Below are 5,906 nucleotides of genomic sequence, written 5' to 3'. Positions count from 1 at the left end.
CAGAAGTGTTTTCATCAGTCTCTCCTAGTATTTCTGGGATTTTTGCTACATATTTTTGGCTCCTATGTTGTTTATCTGTGCTTATGACTTACACAGAGCTTCTTCATTTTCTTATTACATGTTATTCTTCTTTGACCATGTTAATGGTTTTGACCTTGAGTTATGTTTTAATTTATATTCATGTTGCCATTCATGCTGGGTTTGTTTTTTCTGTGCATTTACTTAATTCCAAATTTCTCTCTCTCTCCTTTTTCTTTTTTTCTTTTTTTGCTGTTTATGTCTTTCTTGGAGCACCGGGGACTGTACCTGTGGCCCACAAGTAATTTCATATGGATTCTCTCTCAGTATAGTGTGTGCAGCGGGACTTCCTGTCCTACCAGCACTCTCCAGAGTATGGCCCATATTCCATCAGGCTCTTGAACCAAATATTAAACATTGAAGAGCCCTTTTTACAATGAATATTTATTGAACACCTTTTATGTGCCAAGCAGTGTTGTAGGTCTTGGGAATACACTAATAGTGAAAAGACATACACAGAGCTTGCATCGTGGAGAGAGGGACAGATCATAAACAAGTGAAAATGAACAGGAGAATTACAAAGTGTAAGTGCTACACACAGCATAGGGCTTCCCTGGTCACTCAGATGGTAAAGAATCTGTCAGCAATGCAGGAGACCTGGATTTGAGTCCTGGGTCAAGAAGATCCCCTGGAGAAGGAAATGCAACCTGCTCCAGTAATCTTGCCTGGAGAATTCCATGGACAGAGGAGCCTGGAGGGCTACAGTCCATGGGGTCACAGAAAAGTCACACACGACTGGGCGACTAAGCATGCATGCACACACACAGTGTAAGCAGTGTTGCGGTAGTCCAAGGCTCCTATAAGGAAGCCTGGTTTAAGCTGACCCATTAAGAAAAGGGCCAGCCGTGCCAAAAGATAAGCAATAGCTTTCCAGGCTTGGGGAACAGCAAGCCATCCAAGTAGGAAATATCTTGAAGCATTTCTCGAAGTGTTCTGGAGAGTCAGAAGGCAGAGTGGCTGAAGTATAGTTGGCTGGGGACACAGGGCAGAGGGTCGGTCAGACCAAAGAGGTCAAGGAGGCGGGAGTCAGATCTTGCATGGAGAGAGTGTCGTTGGCTCTTGACAGCATGGGCTCTCTTGTTCTCGCTTCCGTGTTCCAGAATAGTCAATAAACTTATGCTAGTACAAGTTGGTGTATCCCTGTGAACATGGTTTGGTTTTATGTTAACCCACTTTCTCAGACTGTGCTAACAAAGCTTTGCCTGAGGCTGAGGGTTTCATCTCTCCAGACGTGTTATAGCTGGATCTTCAGCTTTCCACTGTCCTCCTTTCCACAAAGGTCCGTCTAGTCAAAGCTTAGTTTTTCCAGTAGTCAAAGGCTGAGTCCTGAAGAACTGAAGCTTCTGAACTGTGGTGTTGGAGAAAAGACTCTTGAGAGTCCCTTGGACTGCAAAGAGATCCAACCAGTCCATCCTAAAGGAGACCAGTCCTGGGTGTTCATTGGAAAGACTGATGCTGAGGCTGAAACTCCAATACTTTGGCCACCTGATGCTAAGAGCCGAGTCATTAGAAAAGACCCTGATGCTGGGAAAGACTGAAGAGGGCTCCAGCCCCTGGGAATCCCAAATGGGATCACTGACTGACCTCTTTTTTTTTTAAATTTTTTTGGCCAAGTTGCCTGGCTTGTGGAATCTTAGTTCCCCAACCAGGGATTGAACCTGGGCCCTCAGCGGTGAAAGTGCAGAGTCCTAACCACTGGAGTGCTAGTTAATTCCTGATCCTTGACTTCTTAAACGAATTTTTTTTTAATTTATAGATATTAAAGTTGACTCATTGTGCTGTGACATTCTATGGGCATTTACAAAAGCATAGTATCATGTGTTTATTGCAGTATCATACAGAATAGTTTCACTGCCCTAGAATATCCCCTATCTGCACCTAATCGACCCTTCTCCAAAACCTCCCTTTACTTCTTCGGAGATAGTTTTGGTAGTCCAAGGGCAGCACAGGCAAGAAAAGCCTATGTCACCTCCACTGCCTGCAGCACACAACCTGCTGGCAGACAGCCAGATGGGTTGCCATCCATGTGGCTGGAGACAGGAACGCATCCTACCTCCAGAACTGCAGAACAGTAAGTGACTGCCACCCTAGAACCACAAATGCTACTTAAGCACAGTATTGGGATGCACTATTTGATAGACTTTTTCTTTGGGCACCGTGGTAAACTGAAGTATCACCCCCACACCCCCCGTTTCTTCATGTCTGTCTGTCTCTGCATTCTTGGCTATGTAACTCTGCAACCCCTCCTACTAAAGATGGGAGGTGTTTCCCCAGACTTTGACTATGAACTTAGTCATGTGACTCGCTTTAACCAATGAGATATTAGCAGACCTAAGTTCCGGCTTCCCACTGGTCCCAGGAGGAGGATGAGAGGTGTGGGGAGGAGAGCTGCTGATATGGTCTGTTTGCGTCTTCCCAAGATTCTTCTGAAAATGATTGCAGCCACAAAATTAAAAGACACTTGCTCCTTAGAAGAGCTATGACGAACCTAGATAGCACATTAAAAAGCAGAGACATTACTTTGCCGACAAACGTCCGTCTAGTCAAAGCTTAGTTTTTCCAGTAGTCATGTATGGATGTGAAAGTTGGACCATAAAGAAGGCTGAGTGCTGAGGAATTGATGCTTCTGAACTGTGGTGTTGGACAAGACTCTTGAGAGTCCCTTGGACAGCAAGGAGATCAAACCAGTCAATCCTAAAGAGAATCAATTCTGAAGATTCATTGGAAGGACTAATGCTGAAGCTGAAACTCCAATACTTTGGCCACCTGATGCAAAGAGCTGACTCATTAGAAAAGACCCTGATGCTGGGAAAGATTGAAGGTAGGAGAAGGGGATGACAGAGGATAAGATGGTTGGATGGCATCACGGACTCAATGGACATGAGTTTGAGCAAGCTCTGGGAGTTGGTGAAGGACAGAGGAGCCTGGCATGCTGCAGTCCACGGGTTGCAGAGTCAGACATTACTGAGCAACCGAATGACAACAACAACAAAGATTCTTCTAGTGAAATCCTAATCCCCAAAGTGATGGTATTAGGAGGTGGGACCTTTGAAGGGGACTATATCTTAAGGCAGAGCCCTCATGATTGGGATTAGTGCCCTTATAAAAGAGACCCCAGAGAGCTCCCTTCTGCCACACAAGACACACAGAGAAAAGATGGCTCTCTGAACCAGAAGGTCCTCGCCAAACACCAGACCTGTTCGTGCTGTGATCTTGGCATTTCCAGCCTCCAGAACTATGAGAAACAGATGTTTGTTGCTTAAGAACTACCCAGTTTACAGTGTTTTGTCATAGCAGCCCAAATGGACTAATACAGTTACCCTAGCTGATCTACCCTTGTGACCCACAAAGTGAGAGAGAAATGCTTTCTGTTACATGCCACTGAGATTAGTACTGCAATAGCTAACAGTGGTGCTAGTGGTAAAGATTCTGCCTGCCAACGCAGGAGATGTGAGAGACTCAAGTTCCATCCCTGGGTTGGGAAGATCCCCTGGAGAGGGAAAAGGCAGCCCACTCCAGTATTCTTGCCTGGAAAACTCCATGGACAGAGGAGACTGTTGGGCTATAAGTTTTTGGGGTCATGAAAAGTCAGACATAACACATACACAGAGGTAACTGATGGGGGCACCGTGTTTATTTAGATGAGACTTCTCTTAAACCCTCAAAATGAAGAGCTTGGTACAATCCCTTTTCCCTCTTAAAAATATTAAATCTGATCACCACTGACACATGTGCTTAAATAGAGATTGTTTTTTTAAGACAGGAGAGAGTGGTTGTGGTCCTCTCATAATTTAACATCTGCAAAGGCATTTTAAACCTTGAACACTACAGAAGTTCTCATGCGGCCAGCGGCCACTGCTTATTCTAATGTGCCAAAGGATGTGAAAGAGTGCTTTAATATGGTTCCTTTCTTCAGAGCAGACTGTCAAGACAGATCAGTCAATGTACATGAGGCGAGTTAATTATGTAGCACCATCACCTTCACTATTGTAGTTCAAAGAGAGCAGTGTTTCAACACAGAAAATGATTCTGAAAGTTTTTCTCTTCTAGTATCCCCTGATGGCTCTTTTGATTCTCTTTCTAACCTCCTGCAAACCTCAATACCCGCCCCCAGCTACACACACACACACACACACACACACAATCCAAAAAAAGTACATATAGCAGATTTCCATGCTTTCCCAAAACATCTATTCTTTGTTTTTAACCTCTTTAAAAAGCTGTTCTATAAATAAGTTTCAACTTGTTCTGTTTCATTAAAAAATGCTTTCACAAATAGAAGAGTAAAAAAATAATATTACTTTAAACTGAAGGCAGGAAAGACTTCCCCGCCTGTCCACTGGTTAAGCTTCTGTGTTCCCAGGACAGGGGACAGGAGTTTGATCCTTGGTCCAGGAACTAGACCTGGCACAGCCAAATAAATAAATGTTTTAAAAATAATATAGTGGGTTTCATATATGTATAATGAAAAGTGAAAGTCACTCAGTCATGTCTGATTCTCTGTGACCCCATGAACTGCAGCCCACCAGGCTCCTCGGTTCATGGGATTCTCCAGACAAGAGTACTGGAGTGGGTTGCAAGAGCTTCCTGACCAGGGATTGAAGCTGGGTCTCCCGCATTGCAGGCAGATTATTTACCGTCTAAGCCACCCCGGTCTCCCATACATATAATACACCATGTAAATATATAATATGATGTTGAATTCAGGAGTAGGAAGAAAAATACAGCCGGCTGAGGACAGAGAGGCATGAGAGCTGCTATTTTAATGAGGGTGGTCAGGAAGGCCTCTCAACACTGTGCTGAACCCGCTCGTGACAGAAGTGAGGGAGCAGGGGAGAAGCTTGCGGCTGTATGGAGAAAGGACTTCCGGTGAGTGGGAACAAGGGCAGAAACCCTTCCTGTTCTAAGAGAAGGTCAAGGTGGCCCTGGGGGAGCGAGGGGAGAGCAGTAGAAGATGAGGTCAGACAGGGAGAAGGGCAGGTCAAGGAAGCCTGAGGTTATGAATTTTACTTTGGATGATATGAAAAGCATGACAGATATTTGAGCCGAGGGTTAACATTGTCCAATTTCTGTTTTTAAAAGATCACTCTCTACATAGAATATTTTGTCCTGGGTAGGCTGAGTGATGAAGAATTGATGCTTTTGAACTGTGAGGCTGGAGAAGTCTCTTGGGAGTCCCTTGAACTGCAAGGAGATCAAACTAGTCAATCCTAAAGGAAATCAATCCTGAATATTCATTGGAAGGACTGATGCTGAAGCTGAAGCTCCAATACTGTGGCCACCTGATGCAAAGAGCTGACTCATCGATAAAGACCCTGATGCTGGGAAAGACTGAGGGCAGGAGAAGGGGATGACAGAGGATGAGATGGTTGGATGGCATCACCAACTTAATGGACATGCACTTGAGCTAACTCCAGGAGATAGTGAAAGACAGGGAAGCCTCCTGTGCTGTAGTCCACGGGGTTGCAAAGAGTCAGACACAACTTAGCAACTAAACAGCAGGGCAGAAATGAAAACAGGGAGACCAGTCAGGATGTATAGCCAAGGTCCAGGTGAGAAACACGGTGGTTTGGACTTAGAGGTGTTGGTGGAGGAAGTGAGGAGTAGCTGGAATCTGGAGACACTGCAAATGTAGAATCAGTAGGATTTGTTGGTGGACTGGACGTGTGTTTGGGAGGGCTGGGGAGGAGATGACTCCAAGGGTTTTTTCTTAAACAACTGGAAAAAATGGAGCTGTTGTGTGAGATAGAGCAGTTGGCGGAGGCGTGAGATTGGGTAATCAAGGGTTCCATTTTGGACTGTGGAGCGCACCCACATGTAATTACTAT

Source organism: Oryx dammah, unplaced genomic scaffold (assembly GCF_014754425.2).
Source record: "Oryx dammah isolate SB20612 unplaced genomic scaffold, SCBI_Odam_1.1 HiC_scaffold_24, whole genome shotgun sequence".
Lineage (NCBI taxonomy): Eukaryota > Metazoa > Chordata > Mammalia > Artiodactyla > Bovidae > Oryx > Oryx dammah.
The sequence above is the reverse complement of the archived record's forward strand: the minus strand, read 5'-3'. Positions refer to the sequence as shown.